The sequence below is a fragment of the Sphaeramia orbicularis genome, chromosome 7, assembly GCF_902148855.1.
Source record: "Sphaeramia orbicularis chromosome 7, fSphaOr1.1, whole genome shotgun sequence".
Lineage (NCBI taxonomy): Eukaryota > Metazoa > Chordata > Actinopteri > Kurtiformes > Apogonidae > Sphaeramia > Sphaeramia orbicularis.
Genome location: NC_043963.1, coordinates 53,046,722 through 53,067,812, shown reverse-complemented (window position 1 = coordinate 53,067,812; position 21,091 = coordinate 53,046,722). Strand labels below are relative to the sequence as shown.

Sequence of the window (21,091 nt, the reverse complement as noted above, 5' to 3'; positions counted from 1 at the left end):
AGTCTTCTCCCTTCCTTTGATTCCCTCTTGGCAGACATGGTCATCCATAGGCAGCCTGAACTGTGAATCATGCTCCTCCCTACTCACAATTGTCCTTTTCTCCCCCTCCTTCCCACCCTCTCTTTTTTGTTGCTGTCCTTTTCTTTTTTGGCCAACAGTAATTCTTGAGAAGCCCATTCGCATCCCAAGGTCTCTGTCGGTGAAAGCTGCCAGCGTGCTCAAGGGCTTTCTGAACAAGGTGAGAGCAGCCCACTCCTATGAACCCCCTCCCCATCTGTCTTTGACCGTGCACAATGTGTGTGATCTCTGCCAGGAACTTGAGCCGTGCTATGGACAGCCAGGGAAGACCTCTTCCATTCAGCTCGGTCTACCATGATGTATTTATTCCTGATTTAACATAAAGTAAATGAAAAATGAGCCCTGTTTTTAGTGAGAGGGCAGAAAATTCCTGACCAAATTCATGCTTTCTAATGGTTCAATGAAAAGACTAATGCTGTAGTGTTACAGTTGGATACAGAGTGAAAGGACTCTCCTGCTTCAGCATAAGAGCTAGAAGCACACACCTACACTGAACTGAGGAAGCTCGGCTCAGTTCAGTCTAAAACAGGGGTGTCAAACATACGGCCCATGGGCTGAATCTGGCCCACCAAAGGGTCCAATCTGGCCCATGGGATGAATTTGTGAAATGCAAAAAACTACACTGAGATAATAACAACCAAGGATGTCAAAATCATTTCAGTTTAGTTTAGAATCATATTAACCTAAAAATAATGACAACTCCAAATCACTTTGTTTTAGTGTAAAAAACTAAATTGCATAAAAATGTTTACATTCACAGAGTATAGTTTTACAACAAATCTGAATAACATGAACAAATATGAACAACCTGAAATGTCTTAAGAGAAGAGCAATTTTATCAAAATTCTGCCTGTTACTAAATGTTTTGTGCATTTGTAGATCCACTGTGATCTGTAAGTTGCAATGCACACGTATAAATAATAAATTAAGGCATAATACTGTTAAAATTGCACTTAACTTTCTTAAGAAATTTCTGGTTGTTCATGTTATTCACATTTTTTAAAGGATAGCTTGTAAACATTTTCATAATGCAATTTTGCTTTTTTCAAACTAGAGCTGCAACCAATTAATCAACTCAAAGTGATCCAAAAAAAATCATTCAGCCACAATTCTCTTGAATCAAAGCTTTGTTTCCTTCATTTCTCTGCTGTTAAACATTGGTTCCGCTGTTGTGTTTCACATGGACGCTTATTGTGATGCACAAAGAAGCTTCAATTCAGGAAAACTGTAATAGAATATCTCCCTTCTATCAATTGAAGTCGATTAATCGAATCGGGACTTTTTGCATTGACTTTAACCACATAGTCGATTAATCAGTTGCAGCTCTATTTCAAACATAAAACATCTCTAAAACAAAAAGAAAAGTTTGGAGTTGACATTATTTCCAGTGATTATTTTACTGGTCTGGCCCATTTGAGATCATATTGGGCTGAATATGGCCCATGAACTAAACTGAGCTTGACACCCTTTGTCTAAAACAGAGACACCTCTACAGCACACTGAATAATACAATGTATCTGCTGCATTGAATGGGTACATTACAGAACTGTACCAATGAAACTTCACTGTCTTAGTGTTTTCTTCTGCCCTCATTTTTTGTGTGTGTGTGTGTGTGTGTGTGTGTGTGTGTGTGTGTGTGTGTGTGTGTGTGTGCGCGCATTTGTTTTGATGTTATATACAGTCATGGCAAAAGGTTTTGACCATGACACAAAATGTGCTGAACTTAATCAAAATTTGCAGAGTTGTTTTAGATTTTTCCCAGGTGTTTTTTAGATATATTGAAAAATTATTTTTTGTTTTAAAGAATTGTATTGGCAAATAACAAATAAAGAGTGTATATTTGGTCTGGATAGTTTTACTTGAAACCTTTAATTTTCTACATGTGCTACATCTTTCAACATCAATCATTCAAATTTTATTTATATAACACCAAATCATAAGAAAAGTTATTTCATGACACAGACAACATGTTGTAAACTCTACCGTTTTTTTAAAGTCTTCTGTTTTGTGTTTGTTTTTCTTATTATTTTTCTGTGATGAAAGCATTGTGTAACAGTAAACCTGTGAGTATGATTGGTTTTAAAATCTGAACTATCCAAAGACCAGTTGCTTGGTCTTAAATGGAAACATACTGGTTATGATTTTCCGCAAGACAATGGGCCATTGTCAGTTGCTATTTTGATCAGTTAAGAACTTAATATGATTTGTTAGATTTCAGTCAGTAGCCCTGCTTTGGTTTGAGACGAAATCTAATAATACCATGAAATGCATTTAGTCGTGTCTATCATTCTGATGAAGTGTTGATCCCAACAGGATCCCAAGGAGCGGCTGGGATGCCAGGTTCAGACGGGCTACACAGACATTAAGTCACACACATTTTTCCGCAGTATAGACTGGGACCAGGTAAGAGCTGGAAGGCTGAACAACTACACTTACAATCACACTTCCACTATTTTTTTTTTTATTTGACAATTTTGTTATTATTATTATTATTATTATTATTGATAATAACAATATAATATTAATAATAACCTTCATTTAACAGGAAAAAAAAATCCCATTAGAGATGAAGAACCTCTTTTATAAGGGAGTCCTGTCCAAGAGAGGCAGCAGCAAATACAAAACACAGTTACAAGATTACACCGTTAAAACACATATAACAGACACATTTGTGCAAGTTTGTGTGAGTCAGCTTCAAAAACTGTGTTTGGACTTACGAGTTCAGCCTTTTCAGTCCTTGTGCAGCAGACTCCATGGATAAGGTGCCAAGTAAACAAAAGTCCTTTGACCCAACAGAAAGCAATGTATGATCAGATGTACAGAGAGAATAAATATCTGAATTTCTCTTCACAATTAAAGGTGCCCTGCCACACATATTTAATTACTTTTGTTGTAATGTCTGAAGTTCTACCATGGACCATTGGTTACCAAGTTTTAAGCCATGCTAACGTGGTAGACTCAGCTCGATTTGCAGCAGTTCTCAAGCTAATCTGCTTGACTCTGATTGGCTAACAGCTAGCCAATGAGAGCCTGGCTTTTCAGCATCCTTTACCCTGCGCAACGAGTAGAGGAACTGGCATGAACTGAAAATAAAACTTAACATGCTTTGAATGTCCGAGTCCTGGCTTCTATGCCTCTCTTGTACAGCAGACCTTACACCGAATTTTCACAACTTGTAACCTGTATCCACTGGCCCCCCTCCACTGCTCTATGCCCCCCCCCCCCCCCCCCAGGAATGCTGGGCCCCATGAATTTGTCATGTTTACCCCCTTTTTACAGTGCCTCAGCTTGCTGTCACTGAAAACTGTCACTGAGCTAGACGAATTCTGTGGACGTGGTCTTACTCATGAGTAGTAATGAGCTCAGGCATTAACACGTCACACTGACCAGCTTTTCAAATTGACCTGATGTCTCCACTTACTTCTTTTCTGTGGCAATAGCAGACAGAGGAGGTAGCAGTTCATTTTCAAAGTCACTACATAACACAAACACCTATGGACTGAACATATTTCAAAAAATCCAAGTAAAAATGGTTTTGTGTGGCAGGGCACCTTTACTGTGCAAATGCAGAAAGGCAAGAGGCCGAGTAATGCCTTCAATATAAACATGTACTAGTGGGTGATCCTTCTGGTGGTCAGATCAAGACATCCATCCCAAGAGTAGGACTCACAGTAGTGTGGCGACACTTTACAGTTGGTAATATACCTCAGAGAAGCATGGGAAATGGTGTCAGCCATTTTAAGACACTGAGCAGATGCATTCATGTACAAAATGTCTCCATAATCAAACACAGATGAAAAAAAAAGTTGGAGCATCAAGCTGCTTTTTTGCATCAAAAAATATTCTGAATGTGTCATGTAAACAGCATATTCCACTTGGAAATCCTGAATTAGGCCTTTTCCCAAATGGAGCATTTTCCAATTCCAACATGTAGGATATGCCGATAATACTCCATCTTTACGAGAATTTTTTGGACACAAATACAGCACATTCAGAAAATGAATCTAATTTTTGCAATTTACTGTAGGTTGTGACACAAGAAAAATTCCATATTTCTGGTCAGACGGAAAAACACACTACAACATAAACATTTTGACAGACAGTGTTACCAGATTCATAGATCTGAACAAATATTGAAAAGCCAACCTTTTCTAGAAGATGTTTGATGGAACAGGAGGCTCAATTCACACAGTAGGCTCAGCCAGCAGTAGAAAACTGGAAAAAATGTCATTTTAAATAGGGTATGAATAGCTGCGTATAAACAGGAGTACTAGAGGAATGTTCAGTTTTGTTCCACTTGTAAACAACATATTTGGAATATTGTCTTATTCAGAATTAGGGAATAAAAGAGAGTATTTATGTGAATATTTATTTATGAGAAATACATGTAAAAATGTCATTGCTTATATCACCAATTTTATGTCCACTGCTGAAACGGACTTTCAACAAAGTAAAAAAGCATTGTTTATAGGAAATTCTTTTTTTTTTTTTTTTTTTTTGGGGGGGGGGTTAAATAAAAATTACAGTAAAGTACAGTAAAAGTCATATTTCTGCTGGGGAACAAGATTGTTTTCCTTACTTTAAGACTGAAATACACTGCATGATCAAAACACAGGAAGAAGTAGAAAACCTTACCTTTTTTTTCCAACAAATATAAGCTAGATATGTGAGATGGAATTACAGATATGTTTCTAATCTGCAAGCATCCTCTGTGTCCTGAAAACATTCGGAAGTTAATCATCTTCCCCATTAGTTTTCAGTTATTAAGCTGTGTTTTAGACAATAATGTCCAGCATTGTCTACAGGATGAAAGAGGTTTACAGCTGTATGTTGGAAAGCATCCTAAAGCTACAGTTGTAGTTGTTTTTGTGTGTTGCACCACCTAAGTTGTAAATAAAGCTAATGGTAATGAGAATGTTATCACTTGTTTGTCCATGAATTAGCGTGATGGAACTTAAATGCAAAAGTTGCAAACCTGAGTAAAAAAAAAAGTTCCAGAACATCAAAAAAAGGCATTTCAAACACAGGAACAATGAGCTGGAAGGTGGTTATCGGTGTTCCACTTAGCATAGAGCTTATGATTGGTGGAATGCGGGTGCATGTTGCCTCCTGACAGACAGGGGCTGACAGCTGATTTGGAGTTCGACTCTGCAACCTGTCAGTTCATTTAGAACTAATGTAACAACAACAAACACTGAATAAACACAGCACGCCCACATTTAATGCCAATCAGCTCTGAGTTGGGGCACAGCTGTCATTAGAAATTGTGATTTGCCTTTGTTAAACTTGATGCAAAGTGTCTGCTGTGTATATCAAGAGTTTCTACCGCGTACAGCAGAGAAGACACCCTGCTGTTTAAGATCCTAACAGACACATGATTGAGGTGAAGCCCTCTATGCGTGCGTGTTAAAAAATGAATGATATGGTTATAGACGTTGTGTGTAGACTACTGCTGTGTAGCGGAACACCCACCCCCCGAGAAACAAGGCAAATAAAAGTGAATTCCTAATCACACGCACCAACAGAAAGCTTTGCGCTGTGTGTATGTTGCGGTTGGAGGTTGTTAGTGATGCCACTGGTCTGATGCACGCAATTATTTGAAACCCACTTGAAAGCAGAATACAGGTCATTCAATATTAATGTCTTTTTACAGTGCAGTAGTCTGTCTTTGTATAAGTCAAGTGCACTCTAGTAGGGTCTGTTTAAGGGATGCCAGTGAGAGATCACTGCAGGGCAGAATACTGACTCTTCATAGGTTCTCGGCTTCTTAGGTCTGGCTTTTAGAAGCAGCCGGTAATTAAGTCTATAATTTGTATGGTGCTATAGGTAGTTATAAGCCCTATTCACACGGGCCTAGTGCAGTAGAACCTCGCAGTACGAGTTTAATTCATTTTGTGGTCGAGCTTGTTTTGTGGTGTACTAATTATACAAATCAGTTTTCACTATTGAAATTAACTGGAGTGTAATTAATCTGTTCCAGCCCCAAAAACCATCCAGAAATCCTTTTTTCAAGGTTTTTAAAACAGAAAAAGTGCAGTTAGAAAGAAAATATGTATAAAAACAATGCAAAGTAAAGAAACTGGTTTTATTAACTTAAGTACTACTCGGATTAGATTAGTTTTACATGAGTACGTAGGCTAATGCCACCTTACCACAGGGCATTGGTAATATTAATGGCCAATTCATATGGGATAAGAAATATCAGTAAAACTACCACAAATGGGAAGGGTAAATCCATTCATACACCGCCGTCCCCTCCTGTCGTCATGTGTGTTGCTTACTGTTATCACTGCCAAGAATATTAATGTTGTCCATCAACTGGATGATTAAGCTACTAACATTTTCTTTATGAGCCACATAGCCCTGCTACGTTGCTTAGCTTACCAAAAGCAATCAGAAGTCCTGTGCCTCCAACAAGTGCTTTCAACCTTCTTTTGCTTCTGAATCATGGTTGTCGTACCCCAATTCTGACAGTACACGAGGTTTCACATGCACTTGTCCGACTACCTACTGGAAAACTGAGTACTTCTTCAAGAGCCTCCATGCTTGAAAATCTGTGAAAAACCACTTGTAAACAGGATATGATGGAATATCTTTTGTCGACACAATCTGAACGTACTTCTGTTTTTGACAGACTTCAAAATAACAGCACTTCCTGAAATTACTTAAAGCGTTTTCTCTTAGAAATTATCAACTTTGTTATGACTTTCTTTTACTATTAACAATAAATAATGCATTCTCTGGTGATGAACCACTGGACTGAACTGCGTGGTTAAGTTAAATACAACATATATAAAAGCCTTGTTACCACAGTACTTTAGCAGACGTTAACACTAATGCTAATTTATGATGAGATAAAATGCAGTTTCAGTTTCCTTATTGTTGTTGTGTCCCTCATGGGACAATTAGGTGGGATGGTGGGTTGTATAGAGACATGAAAGAGGAAGAAAACAATTGTCAGAGTGTGTTAATGAGTGCTGCCACAGCCTGTGAAGTACTCACCAAAGGCGAACTGGGGAAAGATATCAAAGCAGAGAGAAATCCTGAGCCCAACGACAAAGCTCCCATGTAGTGCACAGGGAAAACAAGTTGACAAAGCTGTGAGAGGTGGAGAAGCGACGCACTCTACCCTCAAACTAGAAACCTGTCTCCAGACCTGACAGGCCTGGCATGCCACTACTGTTGTTAGCACATATTAATATTCATCAGACAGATCCTGAGGGAGCTCTGAGTTTTCTCTCTGAAGAGATGACACATTTGAATATCATTTACCTGCCGCCCTGCTTTATTCCCTCTCCAAACGCACAGTTCTTTACTGAAAGAGAACTGTCAAGTTGATGAGCATTGAAAAGAAATTGATGGAAGCAGGAGAACCAAAATTCTACAACTATGAGGTATATGTTATTGACACTGAAGCCACTTTCAGACCAATCCAGTGAATGGAACCATTTCATTCATTTGAACAGGGCTCATCAGCCCAGAACAAACTGGAACAAAACCTGAGTGACTGCTCCATTAATAATACTAAAAGCTGTAGCAATGTTGTTTATTAGCACATAGGCCTTATTTTTACGTCTATAAGGGGGCTTCAAAAAGTTTATGGAAAAAGGACAGTTGGAAATACGGTTTAAGTTATGATGTTAATTTTCAACATGTGCTCCATTGGGGTCAATACACTTCTGCAAGCGTTGATACCAGCCTTTAAGTCCATGACATCCTCTTGACAGTGCCTGAGTTGTGTTTTCAGATAGTATGAGATATTTAAAGAAAAGAAAAAGGTTCTTGTGTTGACAGGACTTTTCTTTCATTTATTTATTCATAGTACAAATGAGGAAAACCTGCAGCATTGAAAAATCAATCAACCAAACTAAAGTTATCTCATGACACTTGACATATAGAGCCGAATGAATGTGAATGAAATGAGACCGATATTCTGTCAATCCCCTCAGATTCTCTTTGCAAAAATAGGGCAGTATACATATTTTGCCCATATTTGACCACTGCAGGTTCCAGAAAATGAAGGTGGTGATGCCAGAATATCCAAACTTTCCCCTTTGTCAGTTGTTGAAAGCTGAGAACATCCAAATTGGGATGTTTGTTTTTGTGTGATTTTTCAGTTTTATGACACGACACAGCAGAACATTTTGAAAAATGAAACTCACAGTGAAGTAAAAGATCCTGGCCTCTCTGACAATGCCCTTATTCTTTTTTGGTGATTTGCTTCTGTGCTGCTGTGGAGGATGATGGAGAAACAACAAGAGAGCTGAAGTACCACTTGTGTGTGATTAAACGACGCATTGGTGGAGCACATGGAAAGGGTGTGATGCACAGCTTTGTAGGGGCTGACTGTTTGCTACAGATCGAGTCTGTTTTTTTTTTAAATTATTTTTATTAACCTTTATTTAACCAGGAAAAGAGATTAAAAATATCTTTTGCAAGTGTCCTGGCCAAGACAGCAGCAGCAGAAGTCACAGACAATAGACTTCATCCATCCATCCACACTAAAAATGTACATAAAACACATACTAAAACTCCAGATTGATCTCATAAAATGGCATTGGATGGCACACCAGTAATGGCATTTGCCGTGCTATACGAATGCATTTTCAACTGTTCGCGTGTTATTCAAGGCCATTTGATCGTGTGTCAAATGACGCCAAGATCTCCGGTTCACATAACCCTAACCACTAATTCAAACCCTACCCCTCAGTGAGCGGTATTTGACGCATCGATTCATGTTGGACAGGGGTCTAATAATGGCATGAACATACACACGGAAAGCTTATAATGCATACAGATAACATGCCAATTTAAAGTGGTGTGTATATTTACACACGTCATGAGATTACATTGAAAACTCGAAACCCATACATAAAACACTAAACTAAAACCATACATACAAAACACCATCAATAAGTGGTGCCAGGCACAACAAACCCTGCCCCTCGCACATATTGTAGCTTTTCTTGGCATCGATCCAGCTGATGTCATCATGTCTATGTATGTGCCCATGTCAGCATATCAATTACCTCTATATATGTGCCAAGTTTGAAGTAAATTGAAACAAAATCGATGTTTTTATAGACATTTCAAATTTTGCCCATTATAAGAAAATGAAAAAAAATAAATTTAATAAAAATGGATTAATTAAAATAAAAAATTGGAACTTTGACCTACTTTTCCCAAAATGTAATCACATCTATTCTGGGTCACTGGTAATCTATAAACTCAATGGGCTCTATGCACAGCCCCTCTACTTCCTGAGCCCATTTGATATGAATTCAACTAGAGCTGCAATGATGATGATCCCGGTGAGGAAGCAGCTGTTCATCCATGCAGGTGTCATCGCTGTGGTTGAATGTCGGGGGAGTCACCCCGTCCACCTGTCCACACCTGTCCGTAGGCTGCTGGTTTGTCTGCACTGCGATACCGCAGCCAGGATAGCCAGTCATCGAACCGGATCGTGGCGTTGATGGGTTAGAATCACTGTAGGGGCATGGTGGAGTGAAACCCAGACCAGCCCACCCGTTTGTCCCACATGCTGCAGATTGCCTTGTTGTAGGAGCGGTACACCCCCGCTGGCAGGACAAGGCCCAAATACACACTCATATGCGTATCGGTCCTGTCCCGGACGGAGCGTTTTCCATGGAGGTTGGTCTAGTCCTCGGTCATCTGGACTATCTGGTCAGTGAGACAGAAGCTGAAAACATCCTTCAGGCTCTTGATCCGGGCCACAGCATATAAGGTGGGTCCCGTGGTCACCCCGGTGGTGGAGGGGGCACACTGCATCTCCCCTCTCCTGGTGATCCATCCCCTGTGTGAACCTCCTCCATGAGAAAATCTTGCTCCATTGTGTCAGGTAGTGATGCAAAGTCAGATATGCCCATTTCTTCTAAACTGGCCCTCTTCAGATCCGCCTTTGTAAACACATTCAGGTTTTGCTTTTGTTCATGTGCCTTTGAAGCACTGGTAAATGACCCCCATTCTTGTTCCTCAGTGCTGTGTAATACTTGTGTGTATGGGGCTCTCTGCAGGTTTCTGCCCAATGTGTGTTTCACAATAATAAAAAAGCAGAGGGATTTTTGATCTTTTGTTAAAAAATCTACACATGAAATGAAGTGACTGAACAGCAGTGCACTCTGAATGCTTCATGCGCTTTTTACACATAAGGGCACAAAGTCATAGAAAGTCATATGCATGTGCACACATGTAATAGTATTGTTTAAAAATGAAGAAAAAAAAAAATCAGATTTCTCAATTAATCACTGAAATATTCAGCAGAATACTCAACTCCCAAAAGAGCTGATAACTGCAGCCTTAAATTCAACTAATAGTTTTGGTGCTAGAATGTTAACAAACAAACAAACAAACCGAACCAAAAATAACCCCTTGCCTCCCCTTTGGGGGGTTGTAATAATTTAAAAGGTACTAAAGTACACTACCAGTCAAAACTTTGGACACACGTTCTCATTTAAATGACATGAGATGGACTGCAGATGGCCAACAAGTGCTCAGCATCACTGGGAACTCCTTCAAGAGTGTTGGAAAACATTTCAGATGACTACCTCATGAAGCTCATCGAGAGAATGCCAAGAATGTGAAAAGCAGTAATCAAAGCAAAGGGTGGGTAGAAGAATCTAAAATATAAACATGTTTTGAGTTATGCCACACTTTTTTAAGTACATAATTCCATATGTGCTCATTCATAGTTTTGATTCCTTCAGTGAGAATCTACAATGTAAGTAGTCATAAAAAATAAAGAAAAACCAGGCGAGTCCAAACTATTGACTGGTAGTGTGTACAACTATGTTGCTTAAAAGTACCTCAAAGCAGAACCTGATTCAATCAATTACAAAACCACCTACACTCAGATTTATCCTGTTCCCATTCATTTAAAATGACTTTGAATGTTTGTCGCATTGTCCAGTCCAGTCCTGTCCTGAAAGTGTGCTCATCACTGGAACGCAGAGACACACACACACACACAAATCCATATTATGACAGGTGCTATGATGTGAGAAGCCGTGGATGGCCTGTGCAGCCCTGGCGCTCACATACCTCTTTCATGTGCCCCTCTGGCCTCGGGGGCCACTTCCTGCACGCGAGTATGTGTACGGAGAACGCAGCGCTCGTTCCTGGCCTTCAGTGCACTTCATTACCACCACACAGATTTTCAGCCTGCCCAACAACACATCAGAGAGACTGGGGAAAGTAGTAGGAGAGAGGAGAGGAGTGTGAAAAGATAAAAGAATTGACAATGAGTAAGAAGGAGACCGCAATGGAGCCGAGATATGAGGGGGTGAAACTGACAGAGGAGTGTATGTAGGCGCTGAAAAAGCTGCAAGAGAAATTAGCAAACAGAGATAGAGGGGAGGTAGTCCAATTTGACGGAGATGGAGTGGTAGAAAGGGATACAAAGACAGAAAGTGAGAGTTGTATTGTGTTGTTTGTTTGTTTGAAGCTATTCTCACTTTGAACCAATAACACTAATGAAGCATGGAGGCAGCAGGGGGAACCAAAAGCTTTGTAGGAACTAAACACACCCGCAACAAACAACTAACAAACATGTTGGGGAAGTAGGAAGCAAGTTGGGAGTGTTTTTTTAAGGAAGACAAGAAAGTGTTGAGGTGCAATTACAATATTCACGGATAATTTTATTTGTCAGTGTTTTACCAGTGTTAGCAACGTATGTAATGTTGAGCATAAAGGCTCATTTATGCTCAACATTAAATACGCATGGGTATATGGACGGAGCGTTCTGTCCGTGTTTATATTCCTGTTTGTCTTGTGCGACAGGGCTCGTGACTGCGACTGAATTACGGTCGCATGCGCCTGAGAATTTCGGTAGTGCGACTGTTTTTGAGATTACGATCGCACGGTGCGCCAATAAAAAAATGAGCGAAAATTAATACGTGCGCCTAGAATAATGGCTGCAGAAGTAACTCGTCAGCTGAAAATAAACAAGCTCCACGTCCCGCTGACTGAAGCGGAAAATCTAGTCCCCGCCCCCTCGCGTGCGCAGGCGGCATAAACAAAGGGATCGAATAACTCCACCGACGTTTGAAACAATCTCCCGCCAAACCCGGTTAGTAGCGCGGGCGTTGTTCCAAGTATTTTCCCATGACGTAATGTATCCTGCAAGTCAGATGATCATGTTGCGCGAATCAACTTGCTACACGATCAGCTGACCGTAACCAGCGAATCGAGGGGCTGATGAATAAACAACAAGCGGTATCCAGACGTGTACATGATTCGTCAAAAATTTCTGCGAGCCTGTGGGCGTTGTTTGTGTAAACAGGGAAGATGAAGCGCTCTATTTCTGATTATTTTTTGATGGCTTCTGTTTCAAAAGATTCGTCTTTCTTCTCCAAGAACCAACTAAAGTATATACCACACATTGACAATTGTTTTGCACCTGTGTCAATGTAAGCTTTTTCTTTCATACTCTATTCAAATACTTTATTCTAGGTTGTTAACATTGCTTAAATACATATAGGAATATTACTTAGTATGGCCAAGAGTTTTGCTTGTTCTCCAAATTTTTTATATAATAGTGGTGCGCCTAGATTTTAGCCTGTGCTCCTAACTTTTTAGGGTTAGGAGCACAGTGCTCCTAGGTCAAAAAGTTAATTTTGAGCCCTGTGCGAGCTTGCGAATATGAACCCAAATGGAGGAAACGGAGCAGTAACACTGGAAATTGTGGGGACAGGTTTGAGAATTGAAAATTATTTCTAGAAAGGGTGGAAGTTTTCGAAAAGCAACTGCATGAGTTGGTGAAAAACTACCGAAACATTTTCCGACAACTAGCATTTTCAATATCAACATTCTTAATACAGCGACTCGTCCAGTGTGTACCCGGCCTTCGCCCGTAGGTAGGTGGGATAGACTCCAGCACCCTCTGCGACACTAGTGAGGATAAGGCGGGTTCAGAAGATAAATGAATAAATGAACATTAGTAACACCTCCTCTGTCACTGCCATGTTTGTAGTTATTGACTCTTTCCTTCTCTCTTAAACCTCTACTCTTCTTCTTAGTATGTAGTCAGTCTGTTCATTCAGAGCGGCGCCCTCTGGTGGGCTGATTGCCACACACTCATTCCAACACAATGGACACATGGAAGTATAAAGGCAGTGACACTGGGCAACTTTTGAAACTGACGTACATACTGACATACATAAAGTGATCATAAATGGGCCTTACAACCTCAGCACTTCCACCACTGCTTTAGATTAAAAGTCATTTAGTGTTTCACTGGATAGAAACCATTTACTTCTTAAGATGGATATTATTGAGAAATGTATTATCCTGTGACAAAACTAGGCTAAGACATAAGCAAATATGTTCTCTGAATGTGACTGAAATCCAACAACACCACTTTAGATTATTAATTAGAGCAACACAGTGTTGAGGACAGTATGAGTACATCGATTTTTTGTTTTGTTTTGTTTTGTTTAATTAAAGTGATAGAGGTGTTCAGTGTGACTAAGTGGCGCCAGGCACCAGGAGTTTATCTGACTTTGTTTTTGCCAAGTCTGTATTTGGGGACCAGCCTGTAGTTGGTCATGCCGCCGCACCCTGGTCATTATCTGAGACAAACCCAGTCTCTGATTGAGGAAATATACTGAGCAAATACATTATGTAATGGTAATGAAATGTTTTGAGTAGGGGTTGTAAACATGGTGTGAACTGTGTCCTATTAGGGTAAAGACACATTAGCAGCACAGATTCAGAGATACCAAAGTCAGAGGTGGACATGGAGCTGTTGTAGTTTCTCTTTGTTTTTTGTTTTGTCCATCTGTTCTCAAACACTGGCTCGGGATCCAAAGATGGGTCACTACAGATTTTGTTTGGATGATGAAATACATTTTTGTACTCAATGTTTGTATTTTTCTGATGATTTTACATGTAAAATTGGTCCATAAAGGACTAGTGTGCATAGTTTTAGGACTAGAGTGCACAGTTTTACAGATGAAGACAAAATAAGTTATCACAACATAAAAGCACTTATATTTGAAAGCTAATGGGGAACCATCATCTTTGAAGAAAATGCCTTTGGAAAATAATCTTAAATGTAGGAAATTGTGGGAGAAGATGACTCGATCTTTTGTTGAATTCAGAATGTAATAAATCAACATTAGAAATCACGGTTATGTTTAATAGTGAAAGTCACAGCTGTGTGTTATTCAGTTATTTCAGAGAGTTTGATAGGGGCAGGAAAATATAGAGGAGGAAGAAAAACGACACACCCAGTGCATGATGGGTCATTAGTGATGCCTTTCAGTTGGATTCAAGGATGTGCAGACCTTTGTTACTGTAATCGCTGTAGCTACACATGCAAAGGGCATTTAAGTCTGAAAAACATTTCCAGTGGCTCATTTACACTGTGGTATTAAAATAATCTAAATGAAAGCTGAGAGCCAGACACTCCAAGAAGTTTGATGTGAGCAGATTTTTATAGCATTAATAGATTTTCAGAGGAAGAAAAAAAACCCACACAAAACAACAGGGAGATCAACCCTTTGTACCTGTGGTGTGTGCCCGTCTGATGTTCTCAGAAAATGTCCTCAGAGTGCATTTGAACAGGATGAGGGACTGATGTGAAACCATGGAAACAAACCAGACAAAAACTCTCCGGGCTGAATCACTCAGGCGCAATTACTCTGCAGCCTCCACTTTTGCCATTCCATTCCTCTTTTTTCTTTCCCTTTTTCAGTCATGTCTTCATTGCCTCTGAGAAATGTAGTAACAGGGTGCCTGGATCTGACCATGTTGATGACAGCGATGGGATGTATTTCAGATACAGAAACAGACACATCCACAGAGAGAGACTATATGAGATTAATGTGAGGCTGCAGTTATTGTATAGATCAGGGGTGTCAAACATACGGCCCACGGGCCAAAACCGGCCCACCAAAGGGTCCAGTCCGGGTTGTGGAATGAACTTGTAAAAAGCAAAAATGATCCTGATGATATTAACAATCAAGGCTATCACAATCATTTTAGCTCAGGGTCCACATATAGACTAATTCAATGTCAAGTGGGTCGGACCACCAAAATAATAACATAATAATCCATAAATAAGGACAACTCCAAAATTTTCTCTATATTTTAGAGTGAAGTAACATTACATTATACAAATACTTGCATCTACAAACTAGTTTTTAAAAAATGGGAATAATATGAACAACCTGAAATTTCTTGAGGAAAGTTGCAGTTGTAACAGAATTCTGCCATGTAAACATCATGTATCATTTAAACATTTGCATTACGGGGAGAAGTGGGTCTACAAATGCACAAAACATTTTATAACAGGCAGAATATTATTAAAATTGCACTTATTTCTCTTAAGACATGTCAGGTTGTTCATTTTTGTGCTGGTTATTCATATTTTTTGTGAAAGGTTGGTTTGTAAATATAAACATTTTGATTTCATTTTCCTTTTTTACAATAAAACAAAGAGCAAATTTTGAAGTTGTCATTATTTATAGATAACCAGGGACCTCTCTGCAGCTGTTTTCAGACCGACAGAGAACCATGCCAGTGCCGGTTCCCACACCTAATCTCGAACCGGCTAACATGTTCACACTGAAAATCAGAGCATTCGGGAACCAAAAATTTGGTTCCCGGTGGCCACAAAGTAAAACTTGGTTTTTCTAAGCAAACTGTGACAACATGAGTGGACGTCACCAGGTTGATCCGTGTTCGCCTGCTGACGTTCCACCTCTGGATTCGGTGTTGCCACCTTCTTCTCAACAGCAGAAGTTGTAGCATGGCTTGGTGCAGATAAATAATGATCTGCATTAAGAGTACAAATGCTTGCAGGTAGTCGATGATGCGATCCATAGAACTGTTGTTATTTTCTCTACCGTGAACACATCCACATTTGTATGGCTGTGTTTTTTTTTTTGTTTTTTTGTGGTGGCAAAGCAACAGCCTCTATCAATGATGCATCATGGGCTCGCATAATGGAATGAACATGGGCCGTTCAGAGGCAACCACTTCAGTTCCCAGCATGGGTGTGGGAACCGGCTCCGACACCGGGCTGGCCGGTCTGAAAACAGCTTGAGGGAAGTTTGCATGTTTTCCCTGTGTTTGTGTGGCTCCTCTCCAGGTACTCCGGCGTCCTCCCACCGTCCAAAGACATGCACTGATAGGTTAAGGGGTCAACCTAAAACTGCCCATAGGTATGAATGTGAGAGTGATTGGGTGTTCGTCCCGCCCTGTGATGAACTGGCGACTTGTCCAGGTTGAACCCCGCCTTTGCCCATAGGTAGTGGGGATAGGCTCCAGCACCCCCTGCGACCCTAGTGAGGATAAAGTGGGTTCAGAAGATGACTGAATGAATGAATTATTTATAGATTATTATGTTATTATTTTACTGGTCTGACCCACTTGAGATCAGATTAGGTTGTATTTGAACTAAAATGAGTTTGACAGCCCTGGTCTGGATGCTGTCCACATCGACCAAATAGAAAAAACACCAACAATGTAAATTAGCACAACAGTTGTCCTCCCCAGCTCTTCATCCCATGACTACTGGTTCCTCCTCCTGAAATAGACCTCCTTTTAGAATAACAGATACTGCAGTTTTCTAAAACATCGGGTCACTTCAGGTTTTAGTAATCACAATTAAAAAAAAATGTAGCTTTGGTTGAGGACTATTTACAGTAGCTTATTAATCCCCATTCTGTGCTTTAAGTTTTTGTGCAGTAAGGCAGTGTTTAATATCGTACTGAATCAAAAATAACCTCCAGCATGTGCTCTTCACAATGAAGGAACATCTCTCTCAAACAGGGTTCGTATGGAGTTAACAAGGTCTGTGACTATGACTACATGGGGGAAAAAAATACTGAAAATGAAATTCTTTGTTAATGGTTCCTATTTAAACATTAACAAAGAGATGTTATTTGATTAACTATTTGAGAAGATTTCCTAAGTTTACTTTTTTTGACACAACAAATATCTTGTCCACCTTTATAGGATACATGTATGTCAAGTGTTTGCTCCCGGAGGATTCTGTTGGGTTTCTGTAAATTGGCTTAGAGTCTGGTTTTGACCAACTCTATATGTAAAGTGTCATGAGATAACTTTTGTTATGATTTGGCAGTATATAAATAAAATTTGATTTGATGTATGTACTGGTCATGTTTAACTACAAATAGAGAGTTGTAGCTCGTGGAGATAAGAAGCTATTGTTGCCTACAAATGTGACTGATTTGAGTCCCACATGTTGTGTTTTATGTAGATTTGTTCAATAAATGAAGCTGTAAACACATGGGTTGATAAGAACCACAAAGAGGTACATGTGATACAAAAAAAAAAAAAAAAACCCTGATAATTTCATCTTTGCCATGAAGTGATAAATGACATATTGCTGTCATGCTATAAGAAATTATAGAATCAGGTGGTTCCATAGTTCCTGATGGTCCATCAATTATATCTCCAATATCTATTACTAGAAATCATCATGGTGATTTTAGGTCTATTTATGATTGTTGAAAAAGCTGCATGCGGTAAATGTAGGGCCTGCGACTGTAAATCTGCATGAAGGTTTCACAAATATAACTGGACCAGGCTGTAGAGCAGGAGTATGCCCTGTTATGACACTGACAGAAACATAGAGCTGGGTTAACCTGAACAAACCCATCTTAAAAGGTACCTGTAGAGAATATTTATTGTTACCTATCTCAAAAGATCACATACAGGTAGAATACTAGCAGTTCCATCAGGTAACTTACATTACAGCCTGATGTCAATTACGCAGGAGTACTAAGTCACTGCTCCATCAGTCAGGCATGGTCAGCGACATGTCGCCTCCTTCATGGGCTGTTTCAGCACCAGTAGTGACGCAGACTCATTGTATTGTCTGATCACCTGGGCTGAGGTGGACTGGTCACTGACACACTATCGTTCAGTGCTGGGTTGAATCTCTAGGACAATGGTGGAGTGTAAAGCTTACAGCTGCACAAACAGCAAGCACCAACTCGTGCTTTGCACTCAGTCGTGTTCACTGACTGCTGTTTGTTTACATTCATCACCTGGAAACAACAATGGTACGTCACTTACAGCTGGCAATGGCTGCTCCCCATTGGTTCTGCCCCTGCCCATAATTCACATAATGAAACGGTCCTGTGTGGTGCATTTATGGTGATATTTTTACTGAATTTGCACCTCTCTTGCTTATACGTAATATATAAAGTACAATTAATGTCGTAAGCATGACCAGTACAGGTACACTTTAATATTCCAATGTGAGCAGAGGAAAAAGACCTGATACTGAAACCATAATGTTCCACCAGTGGACTTATATTAGAAAAATGGATTCTTAATCATTTTCAAATATATATGTATGTATATATCTAAATATTACATTAGATCTGTGGGTCAAAATGGCTCAATTTGATTTGGCGGTTCAAAGACGAACCTGCAACAACAGGTTTTGGTGTGAGTTTAGACCACCTGAGTACAGCTCCATCTTTCTCTTCCTTGTTTTGTGCTTATATTCATCATAGTAGTAGCTGCTGTTTTTTAAAGTCCAGATTGGAAATCACTGGTTTGTTACTGTACATTTACAGAATTTGAAAAACAAGAGATTGGGTGTTTTTTTTGTACTTCCCTTTATTCTTGAGTAAATACAGTTGTATATATTTGTATGTGTTTCTTTCCCTGCAGCTGGAGAAGAAAGAGGTGACGCCACCCTTCAAACCTCAAATCTCAGATGACTATGGCCTCGAAAACTTCGATACACAATTTACTAATGAACCAGTACAGCTCACACCAGATGACGAGTAAGTATTGCTTGATAAACTCATCACTGCTATCATTAAAGTCACTCCTGTGTGAATAATTGACAGCACTTGTTGTGTATCAGCGAAGCACTCTCTGCATCAATGAAAATCAGTTCACAGAGGTTTGAGATTGCCTTTAAATAATTCACTTCTGCACCGATCAATTCTGCATTTGTGAATTTTCAAGCTGCTGCTTAAAGATATCTGTGACAAAAATAAATTATTACTCAATTCTGCAAGTTTGTGCCAGTGACAGATAAGGTCTAAATAATATAAAAATCTTCTTAAAATGTCATGATAAGTTACTGAAGTCAAACAGATATTCAAATTTCAACATAGAGGATGATAACACACCCATTTGATCTGGTTTACACTTTTAAGAAGAAAGCTGTCATATGTAATTGAAACAGTATTAAGCTTAAGGCAATCGTTAATCATAGTATTAGATGAATTGTCATGACATTTGATCATTAGTATGAAGGATGCCCCTAAATTGACATAAGCACTTGATTCCATAATAGAATCAGTAACCGAACAACTTGAGAAAAGTTCAAAAGAGATTAGAGCTGCAAGTGGTGATGACTGAGCCCTCGCACCTTCCCACAGTCTGATGTTTTTAATATTTAAAGAACACCTTCTCTAGTGCCCTGACCACACCAACATGGATATTTTCCTAAGTAGACACTGTCTTCCTGTTTTTAAAAAATACATATTCTGTCCGCACGACCTTTGTTTTAGTAAATATCTCCACATGACACCCCAAAAATGACTTCAGACTGGTCCAAATGTGCATAAAACCATAGCTGGTGTTGTTTGACCTGTGGACACCATGGATAATTTTGGATGAAGCAGAAGCAGAGGCTTTAATCTGTCATGAAGGTCAGCAGCCACAAGTTCACTTCTAAATGTAAGTTACCAAAAGTGTTGGTTGTGGTTGTGGAAGTGTATTCTTTAAAATGATGTGGATTTGTCCATCACGCTGGTCCGGTCCACCTCCCAAAGGTATCAGTGCTAACCTCGATCCACTGCAGATCATACGTTGATTTATACACCTGATTTGATGCTTCAGGTACAGCTTCATTACACAAAGAAATAACAGACATGAGCTGCTCATGTCTGTTATTACCTCCGCCAAGTGAAACAGTGGAGGTTGTTTTCATCGGGGTTTGACTGCCTGTTTGTCTGTTAGCAAGATAACTCAAAAAGTCATGGACGGATTTTCATGAACTTGTCAGGAAATATTGATACTGGCACATAGCAAATGATAAAATTTTGGTGGTGGGGTGGAGGGGCTGATCTGCCTTGGCGGAGGTCTGCGCTCTCAGAGTACTTTTCTAGATTTATTATTATTATTTATTATTATGCTCATGATGAGCATAATGGTGTGATGCCATTCTTTTCCAATCTATCAATTTTCCCTGAACACACAGACACACACAAACTAGAGTTTCCAAATATCTACACTTTGTAAAGTGTTCTTAAAAATCTCAAGTTTTGAAACCAAAAATCATATATGTGTGGATTATGTCACTCACAGTGGTGTATGAATGCATATTAATGTTTAGTGGTGGTTGGAGGGGCCGTTTGGCGTGAATTGGTAGCCACGTTTTCATCAGCCTGCCCCAGGGCAGCTGTGGATACAAACGTAGTTTACCACCACCAGAGTGTGAAAGTGAGAGCAAATGAATAATGGATCAATAATGTAAAGCACTACAGAAATCTAATCCATCACAATCGTTGCACTTCTGGTCACATGACATGGGGTGGGGGTGGGGGGTTTCAGTACAAAACCTTGAAGTAAGCTACTCTATAAGATTCAGACGTGACACAGGTGCTTTTATTTCACACTTATTGATTAATATTGATACTTTATTAAAGTAATCGATCCTCAAATGAGTAGTATGTGAGTATTAATATACTGATACCACAGAATCAATATGCCCACCACTAAGAGCAGATTAGATTAACCCTGGCAACACAGACTGAAATCTGATTGGACAAAATATATGACATACACATACACATACTGGAAGCAGTGCAGCCAAGAGAAGCACTAAGAAATGAAGAGATTAGTCTATTGGGAATAAATAAATACAATTTCATGGAACAAATATTACAATTTAGGTTGATGATGTTTATTCCAGCAGAGAATGCCTTGCTAGCCCCAATGGCCCACCACTGGGTTAGGTGTAAGTATGTCCAGCAGCAACACGGCCTTGTTTAAA

General features: G+C 39.5%; 1 pseudogene; it reads left to right on the top strand.

The window, feature by feature from the left end:
* LOC115422490 (protein kinase C zeta type-like) overlaps positions 1-21,091 on the top strand; it is a 61,477-nt pseudogene that overhangs the window by 29,270 nt on the left and 11,116 nt on the right.